Source organism: Drosophila biarmipes, unplaced genomic scaffold, assembly GCF_025231255.1.
Source record: "Drosophila biarmipes strain raj3 unplaced genomic scaffold, RU_DBia_V1.1 ptg000009l, whole genome shotgun sequence".
NCBI classification, from domain to species: domain Eukaryota; kingdom Metazoa; phylum Arthropoda; class Insecta; order Diptera; family Drosophilidae; genus Drosophila; species Drosophila biarmipes.
Window position 1 is genome coordinate 2,512,015 of NW_026114530.1, and position 14,218 is coordinate 2,526,232.

The window sequence follows — 14,218 nt, forward strand, 5'->3', positions numbered from 1 at the left end:
TAACAAATGTCGATCTTACTTTCGGTAGCCAACTCCTTAAAATTGACAGTACCTGGCGCACAGAGGATAACTTTTTTGGAAGCGATCACTTCCCCATCATAATTAACCTCTTCACATCAAATACTGCCAACTTGCAATCAACCACACGCAAACCCACTTTCATTATTGATAAGGCAGAAAACTTCTCTGCACAACGACCACCGAGCACAAACATAAACAAAGAAGCTGCAACAATACAAAAAATTATCCTTTCGAGCGCCCACAAGGCTATACCACAAACAAACCCAACGGGTAAGCCTCATAATTTGCCATGGTGGAACAACAATCTCAAAAAACTACGAGACGATAAAATGAAAAAATGGTACGTACTTAAAAGAAAAATATCTACATCAAACATTGTACAGTACAAAAGGGCAAATGCCCTAACTAAACTAACACTCAAACAAGCTAAAAAAGCAAACATTAATAAATTCACATCGCAAATCTCACCTGACAGTCAACCCAAATCGATCTGGAGCAACCTCCGTCGCTTTTGCGGCATTAACCCTCAAAAACACATACACTGTATATTCAACCCATCCACAAAACAAAACACTAATAAAAAATTTTAAATTGCTCAACTCTTTTGCCAACATTTCTCAGAAACCTCCTCCGACAGCAATTTTTTAAGTACCTTTATCAATCACAAACAAACGTCACTTAGCAATACCATTCACCTTCCACATATTCCTAGCAAAAGAGCAACCGAAATAGAAAAACCCATAACTGCAACAGAATTTTCAGCAGCATTAACTACATTAAAAGGAAACACACCAGTATTTGACAGAATCAACTACACAATGCTAAAAAACCTGGATAAAACAACAAAAAACAGATTTATTAACCTCCAAAACGCCATTCCAATCAACTACATCCCACAAACATACAAAAATAGCTTAATAATACTGATCCTAAAACCAAATTCAGACAAAACCTTGCTTAACTCGTACCGCCCGATCGCACTAAACTCATGCCTAGCAAAACAGCTTGACAAAATAATAGCAAAACGGCCGTGGTGGTTTGTAATACACGACAAACTAATCCATAACAGTCAAACTGGCTTTAGAAAGGGGAAATCGGTTATAGACAGTCTACTACTCATAGACCATCTTTTAGCACGAGCTCTCTCAAGAAGAAACCATGCATCCATTATATCACTAGACTTTGCAAAGGCCTTTGATAGAATTGGTATCGACTCAATATTTGACCAACTTATAATCTGGAAAACTGGCCCAAAAATTCCTCAAGGCTCCCCACTCTCCGTGGTCCTGCTTGTGATCGCATATAACTCACTAACAGAAAAGCTCACACTTCATCCGAACATCAGCCTAAGCGCATACGCAGATGACTTCAACATCATCCTAAAACTAAAAAACAAAAAATAACTAAATATAAACCTAAATCCGATAATATCCACTATTATAGACTGGGCAGAATACTCAGGAGCCATGTTATCTACCACAAAATGCAAACACCTCCACGTTTGCAGAAAACATAACTGTAACTGCACCATAACAACAGAAAACACGCAAATGCAAGAAGTAACATCATTAAAAATTCTTGGTCTCCACTTCAATAACAAATACAGATGGAATACTCTCACAGAACTACTAAACAACAACCTCAAACAGTATATTAACGTAATAAAATATCTCTCAAACGCAAAGCTTAACTGCAACACCTCTACACTCCTAAATATAACAAAGGCAAAAGCGGCCTTCCAATCTACGGCTCCTGCCCGTACACAACACTGCGCAAAGTAAAGACAACAATCAATACAGCCTTTAGAACTGCCCTCGGAGCCTTCAGAACCACCCCCAAAAAAATACATACTATGTGAAGCAAATGCAGACGCTTTAGAAGACATACGAGAATTAGTGTTTTTCGCAGAGCTACTGGCAATAATAGAAGCACTGCAATTACATAAAACTAAAAGAAGCAAATTTTGCATATGCTCAGGCTCGCTCTCTGCCATCGACGCAATTAAAAACACTAACAACAGCGAACACTATATCTCAAAGGCTCGTAATCTTCTACAAGAAAACAATAATAAATTTAAACTGCTTTGGATCCCCGGTCACGTGGGAATACCTGGAAACGAACTTGCAGATGCCCTAGCAAAAAACGCTACAAGACAACCACTCGTAACCATGGAAAACTTAAACACGCAGGACATATTTAGATATATTAAAAATACATATCTCTTGAAAATACAATCAAACATATCCAAAACTTCACGCTGGTACCAAGCAATTAATCATCCACAACTCAACTGCCACCAAATTACCAAAAACATTCAGTCATCGATCTCGCGTAGAGACCAGATAATAATAAAAAGGATCACATATACATACACACTATATGGACCCAACTGTAACCAGGACCTTTCCGTTCTGCAATGATACCAACGATGCCTTATCAATTATTCACTTACTGACTAACTGCAGGTCACTAAACTACCAAAGGCAACTGATATTTAGAAACACCAATCCACTAGAATCCATCTCAAAACACATTACCACATTACCAAACGTTTCAAAACTAATACTATTCCTAAAGAATACAAACTTATATTACCTCATTTAGGATAATTCTAATTTAGCCAAAATGTACATATAAAATAACACTCATGTAATTGTTGTAAAAAACCGAGCTGAAGGCCTCAACCTTACCTCTACCTACTAATTTTAAATTACTTACCTCTACCTACTAATTTTAAATTACTTAGTAGATCTTCATAAATAAATAAATAAATTGTTGTTAACTATTGTTAACTACGCCCTCTTAAAAATGAAGTCCGGCCTCGGCCTCCTTGAGCTTGATTTTCTTGCCAAGATGACCCGCTGACACGTAAGCAAGATGCAAGTCCACATTACATTTTTTTTTAAATATTTAAGCACCAACAAAATCCGCTTATTATGAAATGAAAGGAAACTTTTTGCTGCTGAACCGCAGCTAAATTGCACATTATAAACAAAGATACTATACAAAATAATACATTTCTTTTTTTTTACTTTTTAATTTTATCGGAATATTACTTTTTTTATTTTAACTTTTGTTTTACATGAGTTTATATTTCATTTTATGAATTTCACTCTTTTTCACTTGTAAAAAATACACAAGTCACTTATTGATCCTTAAGGGACCACTCAGTGGTCGATCCCTTTTCTACACTGAAAAAGGTCACCGGCCCCGTTGAGAAGTACTACTAGTATTTAGTACAACTCAAAAAAATGTTGTCCGGTATATTATCTTTCTGCGGCTATGATTTCGCATTTCCCGCAGTATTCATTGCAGCATTCGACGCTCCTGACACCTACTCTCCCGCACACCCAGCAGAATAACAGGCGTTGCAGTCGACATTCGCGCGCCCAGAACTATAGAAGCACCGCCGTAGTATCGCTGTTTTATAGGTTTATCGTCTCGCATGACGATGTGGTGCTCCGCGATACTGGATACCCCTCTAAGTTTGTCAAATCTACTCAACTCAAACTCGAGTTAGGCTTGTACCCATGGATCTGCTGTTCCCATACTACTTCCAGAATCCTTCGTGGTACTACGGTGGCCTGGACCTCTTTGTAATGGGCTTAGAAATCTAATTTGTTCTTCCTGCGTCGATGTATCCGGTCGATGTCGTCAGTGGAAAGCGTTTCGTTCCACGGCCTGTTTCTTCATGTGGGGCAACACGGTGCCAAGCTCCTGGCCCTCGTTTGTTGTTTGGCCGAATCCGAGTTCGGTGGGCCGTGCCTTGCTGGGAAACCGTCTGTTCCGGGTGGACCAGGAGGAACTGCCGCGCACAACTTGTTCAGTGTGCCGTGCCTTGCTGGGAAACCTAGGATAGGGTAGTCGGTCTGGTTGCTCTACCTCCTAACCACTGAATATTAAATTATCGACGCTCACCTTCAGCCCCAAGGTATTTCCGCAGCTCGTCGTCGATTACCGTTATGAATGATCACTCATCCAGGAGTGCGTACGTATCATAAGGGTGGACTTGAAAATAAGGACTTTAGGATGGTGCCCATTTTATAAGGCTTATTATAAGTGTTACAGTATCACTTATTATTTATTTTATTATTTTTGTTAACTATTGTTTTCACTTATTATTTGTTTTATTATTTTTGTTAACTCAGTATCATCTCAAACCTCGCAGAGAAAAGACGTGTTACTATTGAGCTCCTGTAGTCTACCTGCCAACAACCAAAAACAACAACTAACAACTGCTTATAAGAAAAAAACAAATAAGTGCGTAAAACAAAATAGTAAAAAACAAAAACAAAAACAACTAACTCAAAATCCATGTGCCGGGCGCCAGCCCGAAAACAACTACAACAATGGACAAACCACCGGACATTAGAAGTGGTACATCAATGTACAACAAAAACCCAGGTGAACCAATATTCATGATCATTAAAGGAACAGACAACAAATCACTCGAGAATTTTAACCCTTTCATACTTAAAAAAACGATTGACTTTACATGCGATGGTGAGGTGGAATCTTGCAAAAACACCCGTGCCGGATACATTTTGATAAAAACTAAAAACACCTTACAAGCAAGCAAATTACTTAAATTAAACAAAATTGCAAACATTGAACACAAAACCGTAAATTTTTCTAAAGGAGTCATATATTGCAACTTACTTCGCAACATAAGCGAAGCAGAAATCTTAGACGAACTGAAACCACAATAAGTCGCCGAAATGCGAAAAATATTGAAAAAAAAAAGATCAATCCACGACTAAAACTGGTCTAATCATCATTACATTTGCTTCGCTTACCCTCCCAGAATACCTTAACATTGAATACGAAAAAATACGCATACGCCCATATATCTCGATGCATCTGAGGTGTATGAGACGCTTACGTTTTGGACACCCAACCCCATCCTGTAAGAACCCTAATGAACTTTGTAGGAACTGCTCTGATAAAGTTCACACAGAGATAAATGAGACATGCCACTACGAAAAAACTGCATAAACTGCAAAAACATCCCCGATACCGACTCCAAACACAACCTACTAGACCGCAACTGTCCAACATTCAAGAACTAACAAACATTAAAATTACAGAAAAAGTCGATCACAACACAGCACTTACAATATACCACACTCGCCACAACCATCCACTTCCCATAAGCTTCGCCTCAATTGTATCAAAAAATCTAACCAACACTACAACCTCAACAATCAGCAACTCTAATAAAAACGCACTACAAACCCGCCAAAGCAAACCAACTACATCCTACGATGACATCTTATCCAACACAAGACCTTCACTACCTCTATTAACAACCCAATCACCACCCCAACACATGGACACAGACACATTCAACATGGATTTCGACACTCCCACCACCTCAAAACATATGACTAGCGTAAAAATACAGGACCTTAAACTCCGAATTTTTTCTAGCGACAAAAACAAAACACTATCTTCAAACCTAAAACCCACAAAAGCTAATCAAACAAAAATAAAAAAGTCAGATCCAGCAGTAGACAACAAATAGGCACAAAATCACCCACCTCCTCCACCAAATCCAATCAACCTTTAAAATGACCATGAAATTTGTACAATGGAATATGAAAGAATACCTTAACAATTACTGCGAACTTCAATTAATCATTAAAAAACACTTACGATGACTTTGACGCAGTATGCTTAGAAGTAACCTCGAAAATCAAATTTAGACTCATCTCGGCATACATCGCTCCAAATAAAGCTTTCTCATTACAAAACCTTCAGGCTGTATTAGACAACTCTCCCACATCCACAATTGTCACTGGTGACTGCAACGGCTGCCACAAAAACTGGGGCTCAAAGCAAAACAATCCTAGGGGAAAAATACTAGAGAAATATATAACACAATCTAACTACATTCTTCTAAACGATATGTCTCCTACACATTTCAGCACACATAGCTCACTAACAAATGTCGATCTTACTTTCGGTAGCCAACTCCTTAAAATTGACAGTACCTGGCGCACAGAGGATAACCTTTTTGGAAGCGATCACTTTCCCATCATAATTAACCTCTTCACATCAAATACTGCCAACTTGCAATCAACCACACGCATGGCATTAATTTGCCAAGCTAACAGAAAACTTCTCTGCACAACGACCACCGAGCACAAACATAAACAAAGAAGCTGCAACAATACAAAAAATTATCCTTTCGAGCGCTCACAAGGCTATACCACAAACACACCCAACGGGTAAGCCTCATAATTTACCATGGTGGGACAACAATCTCAAAAAACTACGAGACGATAAAATGAAAAAATGGTACGTACTTAAAAGAAAAATATCTACATCAAACATTGTACAGTACAAAAGGGCAAATGCCCTATTTAAACTAACACTCAAACAAGCTAAAATGCAAACATTAATAAGTTCACATCGCAAATCTCACCTGACAGCCAACCCAAATCGATCTGGAGCAACCTCCGTCGCTTTTGCGGCATTAACCCTCAAAAACACATACACTGTATATTCAACCCATCCACAAAACAAAACACTAATAAAAAATTTTAAATTGCTCAACTCTTTTGCCAAAATTTCTCAGAAACCTCCTCCGACAGCAATTTTTCAAGTACCTTTATCAATCACAAACAAACGTCACTTAGCAATACCATTCACCTTCCACATATTCCTAGCAAAAGAGCAACCGAAATAGAAAAACCCATAACTGCAATAGAATTTTCAGCAGCATTAACTTCATTAAAAGGAAACACACCAGGATTTGACAGAATCAACTACACAATGCTAAAAAACCTGGATAAAACAACAAAAAACAGAATTATTAACCTCCTAAACGCCATACCAAACAGCTACATCCCACAAACATACAAAAATAGCTTAATAATACTGATCCTAAAACCAAATTCAGACAAAACCTTGCTTAACTCGTACCGCCCGATCGCACTAAACTCATGCCTAGCAAAACTGCTTGACAAAATAATAGCAAAACGGCCGTGGTGGTTTGTAATACACGACAAACTAATCCATAACAGTCAAACTGGCTTTAGAAAGGGGAAATCGGTTATAGACAGTCTACTACTCATAGACCATCTTTTAGCACGAGCTCTCTCAAGAAGAAACCATGCATCCATTATATCACTAGACTTTGCAAAGGCCTTTGATAGAATTGGTATCGACTCAATATTTGACCAACTTATAATCTGGAAAACTGGCCCAAAAATTATTAACTACGTAAGAAACTACATGACAAATAGAAAACTACTCGTGGGCATTGACTCTGAAACCTCCTCCTTTCATCCAATGCAAAATGGCATTCCTCAAGGCTCCCCACTCTCCGTGGTCCTGCTTGTGATCGCATATAACTCACTAACAGAAAAGCTCACACTTCACCCGAACATCAGCCTAAGCGCATACGCAGATGACTTCAACATCATCCTAAAACTAAAAAACAAAAAATAACTAAATATAAACCTAAATCCGATAATATCCACTATTATAGACTGGGCAGAATACTCAGGAGCCATGTTATCTACCACAAAATGCAAACACCTCCACGTTTGCAGAAAACATAACTGTAACTGCACCATAACAACAGGAAACACGCAAATGCAAGAAGTAACATCATTAAAAATTCTTGGTCTCCACTTCAATAACAAATACAGATGGAATACTCTCACAGAACTACTAAACAACAACCTCAAACAGTATATTAACGTAATAAAATATCTCTCAAACGCAAAGCTTAACTGCAACACCTCTACACTCCTAAATATAACAAAGGCAAAAGCGGCCTTCCAATCTACGGCTCCTGCCCGTACACAACACTGCGCAATAGAACAATCAATACAGCCTTTAGAACTGCCCTCGGAGCCTTCAGAACCACCCCCAAAAAAATACATACTATGTGAAGCAAATGCAGACGCTTTAGAAGACATACGAGAATTAGTGTTTTTCGCAGAGCTACTGGCAATAATAGAAGCACTGCAATTACATAAAACTAAAAGAAGCAAATTTTGCATATGCTCAGGCTCGCTCTCTGCCATCGACGCAATTAAAAACACTAACAACAGCGAACACTATATCTCAAAGGCTCGTAATCTTCTACAAGAAAACAATAATAAATTTAAACTGCTTTGGATCCCCGGTCACGTGGGAATACCTGGAAACGAACTTGCAGATGCCCTAGCAAAAAACGCTACAAGACAACCACTCGTAACCATGGAAAACTTAAACACGCAGGACATATTTAGATATATTAAAAATACATATCTCTTGAAAATACAATCAAACATATCCAAAACTTCACGCTGGTACCAAGCAATTAATCATCCACAACTCAACTGCCACCAAATTACCAAAAACATTCAGTCATCGATCTCGCGTAGAGACCAGATAATAATAAAAAGGATCACATATACATACACACTATATGGACCCAACTGTAACCAGGACCTTTCCGTTCTGCAATGATACCAACGATGCCTTATCAATTATTCACTTACTGACTAACTGCAGGTCACTAAACTACCAAAGGCAACTGATATTTAGAAACACCAATCCACTAGAATCCATCTCAAAACACATTACCACATTACCAAACGTTTCAAAACTAATACTATTCCTAAAGAATACAAACTTATATTACCTCATTTAGGATAATTCTAATTTAGCCAAAATGTACATATAAAATAACACTCATGTAATTGTTGTAAAAAACCGAGCTGAAGGCCTCAACCTTACCTCTACCTACTAATTTTAAATTACTTACCTCTACCTACTAATTTTAAATTACTTAGTAGATCTTCATAAATAAATAAATAAATTGTTGTTAACTATTGTTAACTACGCCCTCTTAAAAATGAAGTCCGGCCTCGGCCTCCTTGAGCTTGATTTTCTTGCCAAGATGACCCGCTGACACGTAAGCAAGATGCAAGTCCACATTACATTTTTTTTTAAATATTTAAGCACCAACAAAATCCGCTTACTATGAAATGAAAGGAAACTTTTTGCTGCTGAACCGCAGCTAAATTGCACATTATAAACAAAGATACTATACAAAATAATACATTTCTTTTTTTTTACTTTTTAATTTTATCGGAATATTACTTTTTTTATTTTAACTTTTGTTTTACATGAGTTTATATTTCATTTTATGAATTTCACTCTTTTTCACTTGTAAAAAATACACAAGTCACTTATTGATCCTTAAGGGACCACTCAGTGGTCGATCCCTTTTCTACACTGAAAAAGGTCACCGGCCCCGTTGAGAAGTACTACTAGTATTTAGTACAACTCAAAAAAATGTTGTCCGGTATATTATCTTTCTGCGGCTATGATTTCGCATTTCCCGCAGTATTCATTGCAGCATTCGACGCTCCTGACACCTACTCTCCCGCACACCCAGCAGAATAACAGGCGTTGCAGTCGACATTCGCGCGCCCAGAACTATAGAAGCACCGCCGTAGTATCGCTGTTTTATAGGTTTATCGTCTCGCATGACGATGTGGTGCTCCGCGATACTGGATACCCCTCTAAGTTTGTCAAATCTACTCAACTCAAACTCGAGTTAGGCTTGTACCCATGGATCTGCTGTTCCCATACTACTTCCAGAATCCTTCGTGGTACTACGGTGGCCTGGACCTCTTTGTAATGGGCTTAGAAATCTAATTTGTTCTTCCTGCGTCGATGTATCCGGTCGATGTCGTCAGTGGAAAGCGTTTCGTTCCACGGCCTGTTTCTTCATGTGGGGCAACACGGTGCCAAGCTCCTGGCCCTCGTTTGTTGTTTGGCCGAATCCGAGTTCGGTGGGCCGTGCCTTGCTGGGAAACCGTCTGTTCCGGGTGGACCAGGAGGAACTGCCGCGCACAACTTGTTCAGTGTGCCGTGCCTTGCTGGGAAACCTAGGATAGGGTAGTCGGTCTGGTTGCTCTACCTCCTAACCACTGAATATTAAATTATCGACGCTCACCTTCAGCCCCAAGGTATTTCCGCAGCTCGTCGTCGATTACCGTTATGAATGATCACTCATCCAGGAGTGCGTACGTATCATAAGGGTGGACTTGAAAATAAGGACTTTAGGATGGTGCCCATTTTATAAGGCTTATTATAAGTGTTACAGTATCACTTATTATTTATTTTATTATTTTTGTTAACTATTGTTCTCACTTATTATTTGTTTTATTATTTTTGTTAACTCAGTATCATCTCAAACCTCGCAGAGAAAAGACGTGTTACTATTGAGCTCCTGTAGTCTACCTGCCAACAACCAAAAACAACAACTAACAACTGCTTATCAGAAAAAAACAAATAAGTGCGTAAAACAAAATAGTAAAAAACAAAAACAAAAACAACTAACTCAAAATCCATGTGCCGGGCGCCAGCCCGAAAACAACTACAACAATGGACAAACCACCGGACATTAGAAGTGGTACATCAATGTACAACAAAAACCCAGGTGAACCAAAATTCATGATCATTAAAGGAACAGACAACAAATCACTCGAGAATTTTAACCCTTTCATACTTAAAAAAACGATTGACTTTACATGCGATGGTGAGGTGGAATCTTGCAAAAACACCCGTGCCGGATACATTTTGATAAAAACTAAAAACACCTTACAAGCAAGCAAATTACTTAAATTAAACAAAATTGCAAACATTGAACACAAAACCGTAAATTTTTCTAAAGGAGTCATATATTGCAACTTACTTCGCAACATAAGCGAAGCAGAAATCTTAGACGAACTGAAACCACAATAAGTCGCCGAAATGCGAAAAATATTGAAAAAAAAAAGATCAATCCACGACTAAAACTGGTCTAATCATCATTACATTTGCTTCGCTTACCCTCCCAGAATACCTTAACATTGAATACGAAAAAATACGCATACGCCCATATATCTCGATGCATCTGAGGTGTATGAGACGCTTACGTTTTGGACACCCAACCCCATCCTGTAAGAACCCTAATGAACTTTGTAGGAACTGCTCTGATAAAGTTCACACAGAGATAAATGAGACATGCCACTACGAAAAAACTGCATAAACTGCAAAAACATCCCCGATACCGACTCCAAACACAACCTACTAGACCGCAACTGTCCAACATTCAAGAACTAACAAACATTAAAATTACAGAAAAAGTCGATCACAACACAGCACTTACAATATACCACACTCGCCACAACCATCCACTTCCCATAAGCTTCGCCTCAATTGTATCAAAAAATCTAACCAACACTACAACCTCAACAATCAGCAACTCTAATAAAAACGCACTACAAACCCGCCAAAGCAAACCAACTACATCCTACGATGACATCTTATCCAACACAAGACCTTCACTACCTCTATTAACAACCCAATCACCACCCCAACACATGGACACAGACACATTCAACATGGATTTCGACACTCCCACCACCTCAAAACATATGACTAGCGTAAAAATACAGGACCTTAAACTCCGAATTTTTTCTAGCGACAAAAACAAAACACTATCTTCAAACCTAAAACCCACAAAAGCTAATCAAACAAAAATAAAAAAGTCAGATCCAGCAGTAGACAACAAATAGGCACAAAATCACCCACCTCCTCCACCAAATCCAATCAACCTTTAAAATGACCATGAAATTTGTACAATGGAATATGAAAGAATACCTTAACAATTACTGCGAACTTCAATTAATCATTAAAAAACACTTACGATGACTTTGACGCAGTATGCTTAGAAGTAACCTCGAAAATCAAATTTAGACTCATCTCGGCATACATCGCTCCAAATAAAGCTTTCTCATTACAAAACCTTCAGGCTGTATTAGACAACTCTCCCACATCCACAATTGTCACTGGTGACTTCAACGGCTGGCTCAAAAACTGGGGCTCAAAGCAAAACAATCCTAGGGGAAAAATACTAGAGAAATATATAACACAATCTAACTACATTCTTCTAAACGATATGTCTCCTACACATTTCAGCACACATAGCTCACTAACAAATGTCGATCTTACTTTCGGTAGCCAACTCCTTAAAATTGACAGTACCTGGCGCACAGAGGATAACCTTTTTGGAAGCGATCACTTCCCCATCATAATTAACCTCTTCACATCAAATACTGCCAACTTGCAATCAACCACACGCAAACCCACTTTCATTATTGATAAGGCAGATTGGCATTAATTTGCCAAGCTAACAGAAAACTTCTCTGCACAACGACCACCGAGCACAAACATAAACAAAGAAGCTGCAACAATACAAAAAATTATCCTTTCGAGCGCTCACAAGGCTATACCACAAACACACCCAACGGGTAAGCCTCATAATTTACCATGGTGGGACAACAATCTCAAAAAACTACGAGACGATAAAATGAAAAAATGGTACGTACTTAAAAGAAAAATATCTACATCAAACATTGTACAGTACAAAAGGGCAAATGCCCTATTTAAACTAACACTCAAACAAGCTAAAATGCAAACATTAATAAGTTCACATCGCAAATCTCACCTGACAGCCAACCCAAATCGATCTGGAGCAACCTCCGTCGCTTTTGCGGCATTAACCCTCAAAAACACATACACTGTATATTCAACCCATCCACAAAACAAAACACTAATAAAAAATTTTAAATTGCTCAACTCTTTTGCCAAAATTTCTCAGAAACCTCCTCCGACAGCAATTTTTCAAGTACCTTTATCAATCACAAACAAACGTCACTTAGCAATACCATTCACCTTCCACATATTCCTAGCAAAAGAGCAACCGAAATAGAAAAACCCATAACTGCAATAGAATTTTCAGCAGCATTAACTTCATTAAAAGGAAACACACCAGGATTTGACAGAATCAACTACACAATGCTAAAAAACCTGGATAAAACAACAAAAAACAGAATTATTAACCTCCTAAAAGCCATACCAAACAACTACATCCCACAAACATACAAAAATAGCTTAATAATACTGATCCTAAAACCAAATTCAGACAAAACCTTGCTTAACTCGTACCGCCCGAACGCACTAAACTCATGCCTAGCAAAACTGCTTGACAAAATAATAGCAAAACGGCCGTGGCGGTTTGTAATACACGACAAACTAATCCATAACAGTCAAACTGGCTTTAGAAAGGGGAAATCGGTTATAGACAGTCTACTACTCATAGACCATGTTTTAGCACGAGCTCTCTCAAGAAGAAACCATGCATCCATTATATCACTAGACTTTGCAAAGGCCTTTGATAGAATTGGCATCCACTCAATACTTGACCAACTTATAATCTGGAAAACTGGCCCAAAAATTATTAACTACGTAAGAAACTACATGACAAATAGAAAACTACTCGTGGGCATTGACTCTGAAACCTCCTCCTTTCATCCAATGCAAAATGGCATTCCTCAAGGCTCCCCACTCTCCGTGGTCCTGCTTGTGATCGCATATAACTCACTAACAGAAAAGCTCACACTTCATCCGAACATCGGCCTAAGCGCATACGCAGATGACTTCAACATCATCCTAAAACTAAAAAATAAAAAATAACTAAATATAAACCTAAATCCGATAATATCCACTATTATAGACTGGGCAGAATACTCAGGAGCCATGTTATCTACCACAAAATGCAAACAGCTCCACGTTTGCAGAAAACATAACTGTAACTGCACCATAACAACAGGAAACACGCAAATGCAAGAAGTAACATCATTAAAAATCCTTGGTCTCCACTTCAATAACAAATACAGATGGAATACTCTCACAGGACTACTAAACAACAACCTCAAACAGTATATTAACGTAATAAAATATCTCTCAAACGCAAAGTTTAACTGCAACACCTCTACACTCCTATATATAACAAAAGCAAAAGCGGCCTTCCAATCTACGGCTACTGCACGTACACAACACTGCGCAAAGTAAAGACAACAATCAACACAGCCTTTAGAACTGCCCTCGGAGCCTTCAGAACCACCCCCGAAAATAATATACTATGCGAAGCAAATGCAGACGCTTTAGAAGACAGACGAGAATTAGTGTTTTCCGCAGAGCTACTGGCAATAATAGAAGCACTGCAATTACATAAAACTAAAAGAGGCAAATTTTGCATATGCTCAGGCTCGCTCTCTGCCATCGACGCAAAAAACACTAACAACAGCGAACACTATATCTCAAAGGCTCGTAATCTTCTACAAGAAAACAATAATAAATT

General features: G+C 38.4%; 1 long non-coding RNA gene across 3 annotated transcripts in view; it reads right to left on the reverse strand.

The window, feature by feature from the left end:
- Nucleotides 1–5,287: 5,287 nt before the first annotated feature.
- The window catches only part of LOC127011816 (uncharacterized), a 47,346-nt gene continuing 38,415 nt past the window's right edge, over nucleotides 5,288–14,218 (reverse strand). Inside the window, exon 4 of one of the 3 annotated variants that reach the window (XR_007765192.1) lies at nucleotides 5,288–5,394. This is a non-coding gene — a long non-coding RNA (uncharacterized LOC127011816). Of the gene's footprint in view, nucleotides 5,395–11,333; nucleotides 11,441–14,218 lie in introns of those variants that run through there. The other 2 variants (XR_007765193.1, XR_007765191.1) reach the window with 2 other exon arrangements.